Consider the following 19,781-nt stretch of genomic DNA (forward strand, 5'->3'; position numbering starts at 1 on the left):
TGAATATTGTTGAATTTTCATCATAAGTGTGGGTATCGAGCATGTTTCAAGAAGTCACAAATGAGTTGGTAGAGAAGCACTTCATGTCATCTGCTTATCATTGTCAGTTCCAGGGGACTTTGGAGAGATATTATCAGAGTTGAAGCCGAAATTATGTTTATTGTACCAGTATGCTCCTCCAATCCACCTCAGAAAATTCCTCTCATGCCTCTGTAATTCTCTTTATTACATTGCAATACTGATGAAAGCAAGAGAAAATCTGCAGATGCTGGAAGGGTTTCGGCCCAAAATGTCGATTCTACTTTTTTCCATTACTTCTGCCTGACCTGCTGAGTTCCTCCAGTATTTTGTGTATGTTGTTGTGATACTGATATATCTGAATTATACTTCTCTCTCTCAAATTGCAGTGTGAATTCAATCATATTATGATCATTGCCTCCGAAGGGTTCCTTTACATTAAGCTCCCTAGTAAGATCTGTGTTATTACACAACACCCAATCCAAGAAATCCTTTCCCCGTGAAGGCTCAAGTACAAGCTGCTCCAAAAAGCCATCTTGCAGGTACTCAACAAATTTTCTCTCTTGCGATCCAACACCAACTCGATTTTCCCAATCCTCTTGCATATTGAAGTCTCCATTCCAATTGTGACATTACCCTTATTACATGCCTTTTCCAGTTTCCTTTGCAATCTCAACCCCACATCGTGGCTACTATTTGGGGGTCTATATATGTTTCCTATACATGATATATACGTTCGTATGTTTTTTTTACCCTTGCAGTTTCTTAACTCTACCCACAGAGGTTCAACATTCTCTGCCCCTATGTCATCTCTTTCTAAAGATGTAATTCCATCTCTCACCAACAGAGCCACACTACTGTCTGCCTTCTTGCCTGTCTTTTCAATAAAAAGTATATCCTTTGATGTTAAGCTCCCAATTATGGCATCCCTTTGGCCACAAATCAGTGATGGCCACCAAGTCATACTGACCAATTTCTGGTTGCGCCTCGAGTTCATTCATCTTATTCCAAATGTTACGCATATTTAAATACAGCACCTTCAGTCCTGCATTCTTCACCCTTTTGAATTTTGCCTTTGTGGTACAACTTAACTCTTTGCTCTGTCTGCGTTTGTATCCAATCATTGGCTTGTCTTCCTTACATTCATTTTATATCCACCATCTACTCATAAACCAGCCAGCTCATCCTTAGCTATATCATACTGGTTCCCATGCCCCCACCACATTAGGTTAAACCACTACCAACAGTTCTAGTAAACCTGCCCACAAGAATATTAGGTCCCCTTGAATTCAAGTGCAACCTGTCCCTTTTGTATAGGTCACACCTGCCCCAGAAGAGGTCCCAATTATCCAGAAAACGGAATCCCTGTCCTCTGCTCCAATTCTTCAACCACATATTTACCTGCCACGTCACTCTATTCCTATCCTCACTGTTGTGTGACACAGGCAGCAATCCCAAGATTACTACCCTCGAGGTCCTGTTTCTTAGCTTTCTTCCCAACTCCTCCCCACCAGTGAGCACATTTACCTGGAGCACTGTCACAGGAAAACATCATTAAACATCAAGGACCCCCACCATCCAGGTCATGCTCAATTCTTACTCCTGCCATCCGGACCCACACCACCAGAACATCAACATAGAAACATAGAAAATAGGTGCAGAAGTAGGCCATTCAGCCCTTCGAGCCTGCACCGCCATTCAGTATGATCATGGCTGATCATCCAACTCAGAACCCTGTACCTGCTTTCTCTTCATACCCCCTGATCCCTTTAGCCATAAGGGCCATATCTAACTTCCTCTTAAATATAGCCAATGAACCGGCCTCAACTGTTTCCTGTGGCAGAGAATTCCACAGATTCACCACTCTCTGTGTGAAGAAGTTTTTCCTCATCTCGGTCCTAAAAGGCTTCCCCTTTATCCTTAAACTGTGACCCCTCGTTCTGGACTTCCCCAAAATCGGAAACAATCTTCCTGCATCTAGCCTGTCCAATTCCTTTAGAATTTTATACGTTTCAATAAGATCCCCCCTCAATCTTCTAAATTCTAGTGAGTATAAGCCTAGTCGATCCAGTCTTTCTTCATATGAAAGTCCTGCCATCCCAGGAATCAACCTGGTGAACCTTCTTTGTACTCCCTCTATAGCAAGAATGTCTTTTCTCAGATTAGGGGACCAAAACTGCACACAATACTCTAGGTGTGGTCTCACCAAGGCCTTGTACAACTGCAGTAGAACCTCCCTGCTCCTGTACTCAAATCCTTTTGCTATGAATGCCAACATACCATTTGACTTTTTCACCGCCTGCTGTACCTGCATGCCCACCTTCAACGACTGGTGTACAATGACACCCAGGTCTCGTTGCACCTCCCCTTTTCCTAATCGGCCACCATTCAGATAATAATCTGTTTTCCTAGAACCAATCAAGAACCAATGAGCATCAGGCTCTTGAACCAGAAGGGATAACTTCACTCACCCCAACCCTGAACTGTTCCCACAACCTACGGACTCACTTTCAAGGACTCTTCATCTAATGTTCTTGATATTTATTGCTTATTAATTACTATTATTATTTTAATATTAGTTTCTTTGTATTTACTGTGAATGCTCACAGAAAAATGAATCTCAAGGTTTTACAGTATATAGTGACTCATATATACTTTGATAATACATTTACTTTCAACTTTGAACATTTGAACAAGGAGTCAGACACATGCCTTCATTTGAATTGTATTATGGGATTGTCAGCCCAGCTGAATGTGCCAATTGAATCCCACTTTAACACATGCTGAGGGACAAGAGAGGACAAGCACTAGTCCATAAATGATGTAAGAGAAAATAAATTAATATGGGCCATATAAGAGGGTATGTACTTATAGAAAAGTAATTAACCTTTCTAAACTCAATTTAAGCCAATTAAGATTCAAGATTAAGTTTATTTAACACATGTACATCAAAACATACAGTGAAATGTGTCATTTTGCATTAACAACCAACACACCCAAGGGTGTGCTCAGGGCAGCCTGCAAATGTCGCCACTCATTCCAGTGCCAATATAGTATGCCCACAATGTCGGGCAGAACAATCAGTAATACCTTTCTATATGCCAAGAGATTAAATATATAATATTTAATTAACTGAACCAATGAGTAGAGATAGGGATGGCACTGAGGTGACATACTGCTACTGAAGGAAAATTGTGCTTGTAGGGAGCATTACAACAACATCTGCATCAAATGTCTGCACTTTGATGAACTTCTATCCCATTGCTATAAGATTATGGAATGGGCCACATTGTACGATGACCTCACAATCTACCTCATTGTGGCTTTGCACCTTTCTGTCCGCCTGCACTGCACTTTCTCTGGTCTCTCTGACGGTGGTGTCTAAAAAGAGGATGCTGTCCAAGTTGCATGCCATCTTGGACAATGTCTCCCATCCACTCCATAATGTACTGGTTAGGCACAGGAGTACGTTCAGCCAGAGACTCATTCCACCAAGATGCAACACTGTGCGTCATAGGAAGTCGTTCCTGCCTGTGGCCATCAAACTTTACAACTCCTCCCTTGGAGTGTCAGACACCCTGAGCCAATAAGCTGGTCCTGGACTTATTTCCATTTGGCATAATTTACTTATTATTATTTAATTATTTATGGTTTTATATTGCTATATTTCTACACTATTCTTGGTTGGTGCAACTGTAACGAAACCCAATTTCCCTCGGGATCAATAAAGTATGTCTGTCTGTCTGTAATTGTACCACTATATTCTGCTCTCTGTAATTGTTTTCCCTTGATGCACTGATGCTGTGAAGTGATCTGTTTGGAAGGTATTCACAAGAAATCTCCCATCTCTGGGTGTGGAGCAGTGTAATGATGGCACTAAACGGCAACTCTTTTGCTTGCCGTTAATAGAAACAGCTCTATTACCATCTTTACCGTCTTTATTTTTCCCCTTCAGGGTTCTTTTGAAGACCCTGACCTGGAGTTACATGCTGACTTTGGTTCTTTGTGGGAATGGACCCCAATCTCGGGGTTTCTCAACCGGCCATTGTTCAGCACGCCAAGGGCTTGGCCTAAGAGTCTGGCTTGGATTTGGAAGTCTAGGATCTCGGGACTCTGGAGACGGGCAGATAAAGGGTCAGTGTCATGACAGGAGAACCGTGTGTCGTTGTGGGAGTCGAAATATCTGCGGCTGTGTGCCTAGAGACTTATCTTTGGGGGCAGAGCTAAAAAAAAATGATGTAACGGACTTTTAAAATCGTAAACCAGTGAGCTGTTTGTTATGTCTCCCTGCTCACTGAGGAAATGATGATACCTCTTTCTCCATTATTAGGGAGAGAGAGGAACCTACAGCATGTCGAATACCGGGTGAAATGCGGTCTTTGGGGTAACTACAAGTCTCTGTTTTTACTGTTGCTTTGCTCACGCTTGAGTGCTCAGTGGTGGGTGCCGATGCTTTTTTTGCTGGTGGGCGGGGGGAGGTTGCTTGCTGCGGGAGGGAGGGGGAGCTGGGAGGTACTTTGGGGTTCTAACATTTAACTGTTGTTCATTCTTTGGGGCACTCCTCTGTTTTTGTGGATGGCTGTGAAGAAAAAGCATTTCAGGCTGTATATTGTATACCTTTCTCTGACATTAAATTGGACCTTTGAAAGCTTTTCACCGTACCTCAGTACATGTGACAATAACCCAATTACTAACTTCAGTGAGTGACCTAAAAGATGATGTTGGAAGTTGGAAAATCATAACTGGGAGTGTGAAAATGTTAAACAAATACCCTGAATGTCAATATTCTGGAATATGTTTATTTATTCATTTAGTTATTATAATATCACTTTATGTATTGTGAGTTATATGTACTGTGTTGTCCCCTTGGTCCAGAAGAACGTTATTTTGTTTATTTTGTTTGGCAGTATGCATGTATACAGCTGAACAGCAATCAACTTGAACTTGAAGCGTAAGCATCTTCAGAGTAATAATAATTCCAAAGAAAGTGGGGCACATAGTGAAGAGGTAACCGCTGAGAAATCAGTAGAAATATAGGTTCCCAAATCCATTGAGTCATAGGAATCATTTAAAATTTTAATATTTATTTCCCTTGGAGGGATACATCTAGTGAAAGGTTTTGGTCCAAAATGTCAACTGTTTATTCCCCTTCATAGATGCTGCCTGGCCGGCTGGTGGCGAAACAGCATCAGCGCCGGACTCCGGAGCAAAGGCTCCCGAGTTCGAATCCAAGTCGGGCCACCCCCGAGCACGCTTCCCATCCGTGCCAGGTTGAGTGTCGAGCTAGCCACTCGGCCTCGTAAAAAAAAAAGGGTCGAGTCAGGAATGTTCATATCGTGACCCGGTTAATCCGAAAGGAGACCAGTCCTGACACCACGCGTCAAACAAGAACGGCTGACTGTCTGGTGCGACACGCTAAAAAAATAGATGCTGCCTGACTTGCTGAAAGATTTATAGCATCTGCAGAATCTCTTGTGTTGGCATTTATTTCCTAATCTTTATTACTCAGAACTGCTTGTCTTCTCTGCTCTTTAGTGAGGCAGATAAACTATGGTTTAGAGTCAAGATAGAAAGGTTCAACAGCATTTCCTTTTTATATATAATTTCCTGACAGCGGAAAACAGCAGCATATTTTTACAGACATTTTCACACATCCACTAATTGCTCCATTCCACATTTACTTATCTAACAATTTAAATTGTTTAGCTTCTGCAGTGTGTTTCAAGCTTATATTCACACATAACATAACACCACCACCACTATATCCATACCATGATAAGCAAAAGTCACAGAGTCTCTCAACAACACACACAAGATGCTGGAGGAACTCAGCATGCCAGGCAGCATCTATGGAAAAGAGTAAACAGTCAAGGTTTTGGGCCAAGACCTTTCATACAGATTAAATTACCAGCACTTACTGGAGATTCAGGACTGATGAAAGGTCTCGGTTCGAAAAGCCGACTGTTTACTGTTTTCCATAGATGCTACCTGACCTGCTGAGTTTCTCCAGCATTTTGTGTGTGTTCCTTTGGATTTCTCATGTTGCAGAGTCCCTCACTCACTGATTCAACAGTTCCTCTCTATTCTAATCTGGATTCCACCCACCCTTCCTGACAAAAAGCTGACTCTTGGCATGCGGCCCATAAAAGTATTGTACAATTGCCTTTATCACCTTGGCCTTGTCACTGTTCTGCTGAGTCGCTATTCCATGCCAATGATCATTGGGTTATTTTATCTTAATGATCTTAATGATTTTATTTATTTCTATGTGGCTTAATATGCTTCTTTTGTTTCCATTTTCTTAAAAATGCATAGTTTTTAATTAGTTGCACTAAATTTACTAGTTTACTTTTGCTAAAATCAATGACAAGTTTTGCTGCAGACTGCTTTCCAAAGAAAAGGTCTGAGAGGTCCTCTGCACTGCATTGCCTGAGGAAATATCACTGCTTAAGCTTCACCATCTGACGGGTCTCTAATGTACCCATTAACAGGGCAGGAAAGAAAGAAAGGACAGGCACTCACTGAGGCATCTCAGTCTGTCCAACTGCATTTTGCAGCGACTGCTGCAACAGACAAGATTCAACATAGAAGTCATGCATTCCTGCTCTTTGCCAAAGGTACTACGGGATCTCTAATGTCCATCTGAGAGAGCCTGCTGGGCACCGCTGAAGTCTGAACCGGAAACATTTTGGCCGAAGGTAGGACAAACACCAGTTCAAATGATGTGTCTTGGTCCTGGAAACTCTACATAGAGACGAGAGTATCACAGACTGACACAAGGTTAATGATTCCACTTAATAGATCCCCTTTCAGGAGACCCTGAGGGGGCTAAATATCACCAAGGAGTTGAGAAGATGTTGTCAAAAGCATTGTCGGGAGTTGGCTAACTGTCTTCAGGCAGGATGCCAGACTCAGTTTCAAACCAGAAATTAGAGATTCGTGTAACAAGGGTAACATATTGATTAAGGAATGATTTTGAACACTTGAATAAACTAGTAGTAAGTCTGTGCAGGATGAATTGTGCAGGAATGTGCACCCGTTTCTGTTTTGGACCAATACATTGTGAAGCCAAATGATGAAGAAACTACCCTACACTGAGTATTTTGCAGAGTTCATGTGAATTTGTCTCCATCCCATTGTTCAATTTACACCTCACTCCCTCCTCCAACTATGCTTTGAAAACTTTAACCATACCCACACTGCCTCCTGATGCTTCAGCCAGTTCTGATGGAGCAGCCCTAAACCAAAGCAAGGGCAGGTCTCCTTTTCCAAAGACAGGATTTGGCTGCCTGAGTTATTTCACTATTTTACATTTTGTCTTCAGATCTCAGCATCTGCAGTTTTACTGGTTTTCCATGATTGTTGAAGTCAGTACAACACCCATTCCAATTCTGCCTACATGGAAGAAGGTCTCTTTTCCTATCTGATGGGATGTCCATCAAATTCTGTCAGACTATTCACCTTCAGTGATCTTCATTTTGCATCATGATTTTGATAAGGTGCTGACCTAATCTCACTTTTACAACTGCATTTCTGTTCTATAAAGTGGCTCCCCAAAGGTCAGTACTCATGCCATTATAACCCCTGACCTCAACCCATCTCTATACAGTCTTTTGTTTTACACTTTCCTGCTCTTCACTCTTCCCCCAGTTCTGAGGAAGAGTCGAGAACACAAAACATTGGCCACTTTCTCTTTTCACACATACTGGTAGAAAGAATTAGTTACGCCTTTCATAGGGAAAAATGGATGGGCATTCGAGGGAGAATGATTTGTTGACTATTAAGATAAAAAGACAAGCAGCTGGGCCTTTTATGACTGTTCTACAAAGAACTAGTGCAGACAGAATGAGCCTACTATATAACAATTCAGAGAGAAGATTAGCTCTATTTGTCACATGTACATCAAAACGTCGAAGCGTACAGATGAATGCATCATTTGCATCAATGACTAACATAATTCAAGAATTCTGCTGGGGACAGCCCACAACTGTTGTCACACTTCTAGTGCCAACAGAGCATGCCTATAACTTACTAAACTTTACCCATAAGTCACTGGAATGTGGGAGGAAACCAGAGCACCTAGAGGAAGTCCAATTGATCATGGGGAAACGTACAAACTCCTTGCAAACAAACAGCAGCAGGAATTGCTTGGAGATTGCTGGTGCTGTAAAGTGTTACAATATGCCACCATGCTGATCCACACTTTGCAGATCTGTGCCACTGTCGTCCCTGACTCCAGTTGAAAATTTGATTAAAAGTTTGGTTCTGCATATAACTAGAATATAAGAAAATGCTAAATCACAGCAGATGTTGTTCATCAGGACCTGTGAAATTAAAGTATCGCAGGTGGTAGAAATCAAAAGTAGAACGTGCCAACAGCAGTCAGGAGTGTCAAAATGTCATTTGTTTAATTCTGTTTCTCGGTCCCTGAGTAAGACCATGGATGGTCTTCAAAGTTCAAAGTAAATTTATTATCATTTTACAGCATATACTACCCTGAGATTCATTTTCTTGCGGACATTCATAGAAAATACAAAAATAACACAATAGAGCCAATGTAAAACAACACACAAGGAAGTATTTAAAATAATCTTTAAATGGTGTTAAGAACAAAATAATCAAAGCTTATCTTTAGTCTTAAGTCCACTGCCTTATCACTCGTAATTCCTGATCATCCAGAGATGAGCCCCAGATCATTTCCCAGAACAGTGTAGCATTGAATCTATAAATCTCAATGCACCCCACAACCTTGCCTGAAATATGGACATAGTATAGAGTATATGCATATGTTTGTAATATTTGCATTTAACACTCATCCAGTACTGCTCACATTTCACTTCTTGTGTATGCTCCCATGTGCACACCACAGTACTTCCACGAATTCACTGGTTCACCTGCCTTTCTGCTTGTATGTTATTGAGCCAACAGCTGACTTACTTACTGGCAGCCTTGAGGCTCGCAACATCTCACACACAATATGCAAAGTGCATTTCTGGTTTTCAAGTGTCTTATGTTTGCAGATTCTCTCTTCATTCTGGAAGTCAGTAATCAGCCTGGACACTTAGACAAACAGAGCAGAGACAGATCATTAGCTCAAATCGTAAGCACACGAGATTCTGCAGATGCTGTAAATCCAGAGCAACACACACAGGAACTTGCTGGAGGAACTCAGCTGATCAGGCTGATAGAGACAAGTAAACATTCGACATCTTGGGCCAAGACCCTTCATCAGGAATGGAGAGAAAGGGGGAAGAAGGCAGAATAAGAAAATGGAGGAGGGGAAGGAGTACAAGCTAGAAGGTGATTGGTGAAACCAGATGGTAGGTTGGGGGGGGGGAGTGAGAGCTGGGAGATGATAGGTGGAAAACGTATGGTCTGAAGAAGGACGAAGGTGATACCTCAAAATATTTACGCCTTTCCGAAGGGTCTATTGGTCTTATGTTTTTGTATTTTCTTTCTGTAAACATATTCTTTTATCTCTTGAATCTGTTTATATTGCAACTCTGCAACTTTTTGCGTGAAAATGTTCCCTCATGAATATGTAGTTTGAGTTCTTTAACTTAGTCACATGTACATCGAAACATTCAGACATAAAGTGAAGTGAATTGTTCTGCATCAACACCCAAATATGTGTTGAGGTAGCCCGCAAGTGTTGCCATGCTTCCAGTGCCAGCATAGCATGTACAACTTACTATCCCTGACTGCATGTCTTTTGATATTGTGGGAGGAAATCAGAGCACCCGGAGGAATTCAAGTTGTCATGGAAAGAATGTATAAAATCCTTACAGACAGTGGCGGGAATTGAACTATTATCGCTGATCACTAGCACTTTAAAGAACTATGCTACCATATTCTCAATACATACCCAAACCTTGTTATCGGTCCCCAGTATCCTTCTCAGTATCTTTCATAATTCTTGAATTGCACCACCCCAAATGATCCCCTTTTCTAAAGGCAAGATACCTTTCAGCATACATGGAATTCCCTAGAAATACCTTTGTTGGCTGCTTTAAATAGCTTTGGTATAGTTGGGCTAGAATGGCAACAAAAATCAGCAGGCCTGATCAATAACCTGCCGTAAATCTGGAGATGATCAGACTCGTCTGATACGTGCCTAGTCAATAGCCTATTAAAGCACACACAAGGAGGGTGAACATATGACGTTCAAGGTGTATTGAAACTGACTAAAGGTGTTTGGTTCTATCGGACATTCACCCCACCCGTAATTACTTATATTACCTTCATATCAGATTCCAGCTCAGGTAAACTTTGTGTCCCTGCTTATCACTCTCCAGCAGCTGAATCCACCTTCACCCTCCCCACCTCCCACCTTGCTAATCTGCCTCTGTTTTTTTTTGCCACAATCTAACAAGCACCTGCCTCGGTCTTGCTTATCTGGTTCAATCCATCTGTAAGCCTTCACCTCTCCTCAATCCATCAATCACTTTGGGGTCCTGTCCAATGTTCTTTCTAACTTCCTTTTCACAACTGCCGGGACTAAGCATTCCTCTGAGCAGGAGATTTCTTTATCTTTCTTTACAGGGCCTAAAAACTGCACAGTATTTTAAACGTTTTGGTTTTTAATACACCTACTATGAATATTTAGAATGAAAATTGCAAAATCACGCCCTTCTGATTTTACTTGTGAATTGAAGGGTATAATGAAATACAGTACAATAAAGAAAATCTTTCATATTTTGTAAACTTTTTCTAGCTAAGTCCAATTCCAGCTGCGCGGCAACAAACTTTATGTTTGTGGGAGCATTTCAATTACTTTGCGGCCACTTACCTGTGCAGCTTAAAAGGAACAGTGTGCTTCTGTCACACCCCTATCCTGCCTCCTCTTTGTACCCGCCAGCTCCCCTCTCACAGTCTCAGTCCTGAAATCATAAACACAAGAGATTCTGCAGAATCAGGAAATCCACACGAAGACACACAAATGCAGTCTTGAAGGAGGGTCTTGGTCTAAAACATCAACTCTTTATTCTTCTCCACAGACGCTGTCATTCAGCCCACAATGTTGTGCTGAACCAGCTAAAAAGCAAATAAAAAGCTCCTAATCTTCCTTATATCCACGTGCCTATCCAAATGTCTCTTAAAAGCTTGTAATGTAGTTGTCTCTACCACCATACCTATCTGAAGGTAACTATGTAACGGGACAAAACAGTAACCACATCCTCCCACTGACCACTGAAAAAAAAGCAAGGTGCCAATACTTTCCAGTAAACTTTCAGTACTGTATTTCAGGCCGAAACGTTGACTGTACTCTTTTCCATAGATGCTGCCTGGCCTGCTGAGTTCCTCCAGCATTTTGTGTGTATTGCTTGGATTTCCAACATATGCAGGTTTTCTCTTGTTTGAGAATTTTTAGTACTGTGCCCAGAAGAGCTCACTCTAAATTGCTGATTATTATTTCAGGGTTCACAGTTAGTTTGATTTCATCGCAGAGTAGACACCAGCTTTCTTGACAAACTAGGTAAACAAAAAATTTCTGTCAAAATCACCAGACTCAGAAGCCAAAACATTGCTATGGCCTCCTATGACAGGAAATATGTTGCCTTTCAGGTTCAGCTAGTTGCACATTGCACAGAGTAAGAGGAAGAAGGCTATTCTGACTTACTTCAGGTACGTTTAATTTAGACTATAAGACATAGGAGTAGAATTAGGCCATGTGGTTCCAATCTGCACCACATCTTTTTCAAAGGAGTCCAGGGCATATCTTTCATTACTCATAGCTCAAAAAAAATACAAAAAATACACTGCACACATTGATCAATGCACGTGAAGAACTTCCTGAGGTCAGCAATAACATGATGAAAAATGGAAAAAATCCTCAGGTGAGATTGACATTTGTGGACAGGGAAATAGTCAATGTTTCAGGTCGAAGATCCTTCTGCTGTTCTGCTTTGACCTGTTTTTCATGATCAAACAAGAACTGTGACATTTGTAGTTATGTAATGTTAGGTGTATACAGGCTGTCCCCAAGGTTACAAACAGCCACTTAAAAATACTGTACATATAAAAGAGCTCCTGCAATTAAATTTAAAAGTCTAGGAAATGTACAAAAGTTTGTTTCTTGGAAAGGCAGAATGAGTTTCCTCTCTGTAATATTGTAACTATGAGGAAAGATAACACATGCCCTTTCAAGAAGCGGTTTTAATTGCTAAAGGGCTAAACCACACAATCTTGGTGCCAAACAAGGCGCTAATAGGGCAGCATGGTAGCGTAAAGCTTTACAGTGCCACTGAGTTAAAAGATTGGGGTTCAGTTCTTGCGGCTGTCTGTGAGAAGTTTTTCATTCTCCCCATGACTGTGTGGGTTTCCTCCAGCTGCTCCAATTCCCTCCACATTCCAAAAATGTACGAGCTAGGGTTGTCAAGTTGTGGGCATGCTATGTTGGCACCAGAATGTGTGTAGCCCCCAGCACATCCTCATGCAGTGTTGCTGCAAATAACATATTTCACTAAAGGTTTTGATAGCCATGTATCAAAGCTAATGTTTAATCTTTTCATCTTTAATCATCCATCTTTAACTTAAACAGCATATCTGTCTGGACATGGTCTATATCCCTCCATCCACTCCTTATTCATATGACTTTCATAAAGTCATACAAAATTACAGCACAGAAACAGGCCCTTCAGCCCAACTAGTGTGCTCTGAATCATTTAAACTGCATGCTCCCATCGACCTGCACTGGGACCATAGCCATCCATACCCTTACCATCTATATACCTAATCAAGCTTGCACACACCACTTGCTCTGGCAGCTCTTTGCATACTCCCATGGCACTCCTATTCCCTTTAAACATTTTACCTTTCACTCTTAACCCATGCCTCTAGTTGTAATCCCACACAACCTCAGTGGAAAAAGCCCACTTGCATTTAACCTATCTATACCCCTCAGCCTTCTATGTTCCAAGGAATAAAGTCCTTTCCTTATAATGCAGGTCTTCCAGTCCTGGCAATATCCTTGTAAATTTTCTCTGTACTCTTTCAACCTTATTAACATCTTTCCTGTAGGTAGGTGACCAAAACTGCACATAAAACTCCAAGTTAGGCCTCACCAATGTTGATATAACTTCAACATAACATCCCATCTCCTGTACTCAGTACTTTGATTTATGAAGGCTAATGTGCCAAAAGCTTTCTTTTTGACCCTATCTACCTGTGCTGATTCTTCCAATGAATTATAGACCTGTATTCCCGGATCCCCTTGTTCTACAACACTCCTCAGTGCTCTACCATTCATTGTGTAAGTAATAACCTGGTTGGCCCTACTGAAGTACAACCTCACACTTGTCCACATCAAATTCCATCTGCCTATTTCAGCCCATTTTTCCAGCTGATCCAGATCCAACTGCAAGCTCTCATATTCATCCTCACTGTCCCCTACACCATCAGACTTGGTGACATCTGCAAATTTGTTGATCCAGTTAATCACATTATCATTGATATAAATGACAAGCAATAACAGACCCTACACCAGTTGCTGTGGCACTCCACTTGTTACAAGCCTCCAGTCAGAAAGGCAACCATCTACTACACTCTCTGGCTTCTCCCACAAAGCCCAATGTCTAGTCCAATTTGCTATCTCAGCTTGAATGCCAAGCGTCTGAACCCTTTTGACCAACCTCCCAGTTGTGTTCTTGTCAAATGCCTTGCTAAAGTCCATGTAGACAACATCCACTGCCTTTCCTTCATCAACTTTCTTAGTAACTTCCTCAAAATAACTATATAGGACTGGTTAGACCTACCATGGATGAAAACATGCTGACTATCCTTAATCATTCCAAGTGTAACCAAATACTTAAATATCCTGTCCTTTATAATATCTTCCAATAACTTTCCCACTATTGGTGTCAGGCTCACTAGCCTATAATTTCCTGGTTTCTATTTAAAGCCTTTCTTAAACAATGGAACAACATTTGCTATCCTCCAATCCTCTGGTACCTCACCTGTCACTAAGGATGATTTAAATATCTCTGCTAGGACCCCTGCAATTTCTGCACTTGCTTCCCACAGGATCTGAGGGAACACCTTGTTATGCCCTGGGAATTTATCCACCTTAATTTACCTCAAGACAGAAAACATCTCCTTTTCTGTAGTCTTTAGAGGGTTCATGAACTCGCTGTTGCTTTGCCTCATTTCTACAGCCTTCGTGTCTGTGTCATGAATAAATACAGATGCAAAAAAAAAAGATTTAGGATCTCCCCATTTCTTTTGGCTCCACGCAAAGATTGCCTTTCTGATTACCATTCTGATCTTCTATAGAACCAACCTCATGCCTTCTTTTAGCCCTCCTGATTTCTTGCATTTCTTATACTCCTCAAGTGCCTTATTTGTTCCTACCTGTCTACACTTGCTATGATCCTCCTTTTTTTCCCCTCAACCAGGGCCTCACTATCTCTTCAAAACCAAGGTTTCCTAAACCTGCTATCTTTGCCTTTCCTTCTGACAGGCACATCAAGCTTTGTATTTTCAAAATTTCACTTTTGTTGGTCTCCTAATTGCCAAGTACACCATGCTAGAAAACAGCATATCCCATTTGCCAGATCATTTCTGATACCATCAAAATTGGCCTTTCTTCAATTTAGAATCTCAACCCACAGACCAAACCTATTCATTTCAATACTCACTTTGAAACTAATGGCATTCGGATCACTACCCCTACACAAACTTCTGTCACCTGCCCTGTCTCATTCCCAAGTAGCAGATCAAGTATCGCACACTCTCTCATTGGGACCTCTATAAACTGATTAAGGAAACATTCCTGAACACTTTTGACAAACTCTATCCCATCTAGTCCCTTTACAATAAGGAGTCCTAGTCAATGTGTAGGAAGTTAAAAAAAAAAATCACTTACAACCTTATGCTTTTTTGCAGCAGTCTGTGATTTCTCTACAAATTGGTTCCTCTAAATCCCATGGTCTATAATATAGCCTCAATGTAGTCATATCTTTCTTATTTCTCAATTCTACACTTATTGCCTCATTAGTTGAGTTCTCCAGTCTGTCCTGATAGAACACTGCCATGATATTTTCCCTGACTAGAAACACCATCCACCCCCGAACAATGGAACCCCGGAATATTGAGCTGCTAGTCCTGTCCCTCCTGCAACCATGTCTCACTAATGGCTACAATATCATAATTCTAGGTGTTGACCCATGCCCTGAGCTCATCTGTCTTTCCTAAGATACTTCTTGCATTGCAATATACATAGCTCAGGACAGTAGTTGCACCATGCTCAACCTTTTGATTCCTGACTTTGTTTGAGGTCTAACAACATCTGGCTTCACAACCTCTCCACTCTCTGTTCTGGCACACTGGTTCCCATCCCCCTACAACTCTCGTTTAAAACCCCCAGAGCAGTTCCAGCAAACCTTCCCGCTAGGTTATTAGCCTCTTTCAGTTCAGGTGCAAACCATCTCTTCTATATAGGTTCCACCTTCCCTGGAGGAGAGCCCAGTGATCCAAAATTCTGACACCCTACGTCCTACACCAAATCATTAGCCACGTATTAAACTATATAATCTTCCTATCTTTGGCTTCACTAGCACGTGGCATGGGTAGCAATCCAGAGATCACAACACTGGAAGTCCTGCCCTTTAACTTAGCACATATCTCCCTGAAATCCCTTTGCAGTGTCACCCTTTCTACCCATCTCATTGGTACCTACATGGGCCACAGCCTCTGGCTGCTCACACTCCCACTAAAGTATGCTGAGATGCTGAGGACTCAATCTGACGTATCCTGGACCATGACACCCAGGAGGTAACAGACCATCTCATTCTCATTCTCATTCACAGAACCTCCTTTCTGTTCTAACAAATGAATCCACTATCATCACAGCATGCTTCTTCTCCCCCACTTCCCTTCTGAATCACAGGGTCAGACTCAGGGCCAGAGACCTGACCACTGTGACTTTCTTCTCCTAGGTGATTCCCCCCCCAAAAGTATCCAAAGGATACTGTTGTTGAGTGGAATGGCCACAGGGATACACTGTACTGGCTATTTATCCCCTTTCCCCTACTTAACTGCCACCCAGTTTTCTGTGTCCTACACCTTGGGTGTAACTGCGTCTCTATATGACCTTAATACAGTATATCTGCCTCAGCCTCCCGAATGATCCAGAGTCCATCCACTTCCAGCTCCGACTCCTTAATGCATTATATACGGACAGATATTATGGATTGTCCTATCTGTAATAATGGATCAGTCATAATACAATTTGTGAGACTCTGAATCTAAAACTGGATCAGGCTTGTACTTATAGCAAGGTATGGTTTCTTTTATGAGTTTGTACTTTAAAGCACGATTTTGGTGAATGATACTTGACACTTGATTGTGCCTCTGTAAGTAATGAGATTCAGTTAAACTGCTACAGGACCCTGTAATGTGTTTAATTGTTTCTGGTTTCTCTTGGCATTTTCTGCATTTATTGTCTTGAATTTGTTCGTCTTTTAAAATGTATTTTTGTTAAGATTTTTGTTAACCACTTGATCTTGCGTTGCCACAAGGAACCCTTCTCTTTCTGGGAAGGGATCTCCAACTCTGAGCCAGGTGTTTATCATAATCATTATTTTTGTATTTGCACAATTTATCCTCTTTTACACATTAGTTGTCTGTCTTGCTTCCATGTAGTTTTTCATTGGCTGTATTGTATTGCTTTGTTCTACGGTAAATGCCTGTGAGAAAATGAATCTCAGGGTAATACTTGGTGGCATACTATATATGTACAGTGCCTATAAAAATATTCACCCCTTCTTGGAAGTTATCATGTTTTATTATTTTACAACATTGAATCACAGTGGATTTAATTTGGCTTTTTTTGACGCTGATCAACAGAAAAGACTCTTTCATGTCAAAGTGAAAACAAATTTCTACAAACGGGTCTAAATTAATTACAATTAATAAACACAAAATCATTGATTGCATAATTACTCACCCCGAGTATTTACATAGTTGATGCACCTTTGGCAGCAATTACAGCCTTGAGTCTATGTGGATAGGTCTCTATCAGCTTTGCTCATCCAGAGACTTCAAAATTTTCCCATTCTTCTTTACAAAACTGCTTAAACTCTGTCAGATTACAAGGGGATCATGAGTGACCAGATCTTTTCAAGTCCAGTCACAAATTCTCAATTAGATTGTGATCTGGACTCTGTCTTGGCCACTCCAGGACATTAACTTTGTTGTTTTTAAGCCATTCCTGTATAAATTTGGCTTTATGCTTGGGGTCATTTTCTTTCTGGAAAACAAATCTTCTCCCGAGTCGCAGTTCTTTTGCAGACTGCATCAGGTTTTCCTCCAGGATTTCCCAGTATTTTGCTGCATTAATTTTACCCTCTATCTTCACAAGCCTTCCAGGGCCTGCTGCAGTGAAGCATTCTCATAGCATGATACAGCCACCACCATGCTTCACGGTAGGGATGGTGCATTTTTGATTATGTCTGGTGTTTGGCTTATGCCAAACACAGTGTTTAATCTGATGGGCAAAAAGCTCAATTTTGGTTTTATCAGACCATAGAACCTTCTTCCAGCTGACATTAGATTCTCCCACATGCCTTCTGACAAACTCTAGCTGAGATTTCATGTGTTTCTTTCAACAGTGTTTCTCTCTTTGCCAGTCTCCCATAAAACTACAACTGGTGAAGCACCCAGGGAACAGTTCTTGTATGTGCAGTCTCTCCCATGTCAACTACTGAAGCTTGTAACTCCTCTAAAGCTGTCATAGATCTCTTGATGGCCTCCCTCACTAATCCCCTTTTTGCACGGTCACTCGGTTTTTGAGGTTGGCCTACTCTAAGCAGAGTTACAGCTGTCCTGACTGGTCAGGACTGGTCCTGACAAAGGGTCTCAGCCTGAAACGTCAACTGTACTTCTTCCTATAGATGCTGCCTGGTTTGCTGTGTTCCACCAGCATCTTGATGATTGACTTGACTATACTCCAAGGGATATTCAGTGACTTGGAAATTTTCTTGTATCCATCTCCTGACTTAGGCTTTTTAATAACCTTTTTGCAGAGTTGCTTAGAGTGTGCCTTTTGTCTTCATGGTGTAATTTTAGCCAGGATACTGTTACAAACTGTAACAATTTAGAAACGAACTAGCAGCAATAGAGTTCACACTTGGAGTCTGGTTTTGATGTTCAAACCACTATCTTTATTAGTATCTACTTATAATATAGCAACTTAACCAAGATAAACAAAAGTTAACAGTGTTATGAGTATGTGTGTATAAATATAACTCCCAAACTATTGAGCCTGGGGGAACAAGGCTTAGAGTCTGGAGATGGTAAAGCATGAAGATTCAGTTCATTCACAGAATAAATGATGGGAGAGAGATATTTGTAATCCAAGGTTAAACGTAGAGAGAAGGCAATTACGTAGAATTCCACATAAGTGTACTATGATAATTAATAAATATCAGTTGTCGAAGATCCTCCGTTGAGCCGTTCCAAATCCACACACGAATTACCACCAGACTGATCTGTCACAGGGATGTCGTCTTCAAGGGGTTACCACGTAACCTACCCAGGCAAGGGTTAACTTCGAGTGGTCCCACAGGACATTCCTAAATTCACTCCTATGGATTATATGAAGTAACAGCCACACATTCGATGTGCACTGGATCGATAATCAACCCACCCTTGTGGGTATGACAGAGTTCCAAATTCCCAGCTTCGACAAGCTGGAGCTGCTACCTCTTCCAGGTTTGCTCCTCTCCCCCCCCCCCCCCCTCAATCTCTCTCTTCTTCTGACTGTGACTGTCTGTGTCCTTGTTTTAAAGGTAAACAAGCTACGAGTCAGTCAGTGAACAACGTTATTGTCTTGCCTCACTGAAGCGCTCTTTTAAAGTGACAGTCCACAGTAAACGAAATCTGCGGGTTTGTAACAATACTGACTCACCAGCAGTTAGACCTTCCAGATACAGGTGTATTTTTACTACAATCAATTGAGACACTCTGACTGCACACAGGTTTCAAAAAACAGATCTCCATTTAACTAATTATGTTACTTCTCAAATCAATTGGCTGCGCTGGTGATGATTTGCTATGTCATATGACCTCTTATGTAATCAATATTTTGTGTTTTATATTTGTAATGAATTTATATCACTTTTTTAGAGATCTGTTTTGTCTTTGACATGAAAGTCTTTTTCTGTTGACCTGTGTCAAAAAGGCCAAATTAAATCCACAGTGATTTAATGTTGTCAAAAAATTAAACAAGAAACTTTCCAAGGGCAGTGTGAATACCTATAATAAATTTACTTAGTTTGAACTTTGAAGTCACTGTATACTTTCCACAAACGTTCAACATAAGAAACTGTAGAACTTCACATTTGTCCAGATTAAGCTCATTCTGCCATTTGACTGCCCAATTTTTTTTCTGATAACTTCCACACTGTCAAAAGCTTAACAAGTTTTTGTGTTGGCTAGAAACTTACTAATTTGCCCATCACAGTACATTTTATATATATTTATATTTATTTGACAAACAGAAGAGGAACACTAATAAAATGCTGCTCTAGATTTCCAACATCTGCAGAATTTCTTGTGTCTACAAACAACAGTGATCCTTGCAGAGCACCACAGGTCATCAACCTCCAGTCAGGATAACACTCCTCCACATCTATCCTCTGGTTCTATGGCCAACCAATTTTGAATCCAATCTACCATGTTTCTTTGGATCCCATGTCCTTAATCATCTGATCAACCTATCACAAGGGAACTTATCAAAAGCTTTGTTAAAGCCCACAAGTATA

At 41.1% G+C, this 19,781-nt stretch overlaps 1 protein-coding gene across 8 annotated transcripts in view; it reads right to left on the reverse strand.

The window, feature by feature from the left end:
* LOC140738840 (uncharacterized) overlaps positions 1 to 19,781 on the reverse strand; it is a 139,612-nt gene that overhangs the window by 105,121 nt on the left and 14,710 nt on the right. For 2 of the 8 annotated variants that reach the window (XM_073066762.1, XM_073066761.1), the window contains exon 2: positions 10,808 to 10,898. The exons of the other annotated variants lie outside the window; for them this stretch is intronic. The gene's annotated coding sequence lies outside the window, so the exon portion shown is untranslated. The remainder of the gene's footprint in view (positions 1 to 10,807; positions 10,899 to 19,781) is intronic. 8 annotated transcript variants of the gene reach the window in all.

Source organism: Hemitrygon akajei, chromosome 14 (assembly GCF_048418815.1).
Source record: "Hemitrygon akajei chromosome 14, sHemAka1.3, whole genome shotgun sequence".
Lineage (NCBI taxonomy): Eukaryota > Metazoa > Chordata > Chondrichthyes > Myliobatiformes > Dasyatidae > Hemitrygon > Hemitrygon akajei.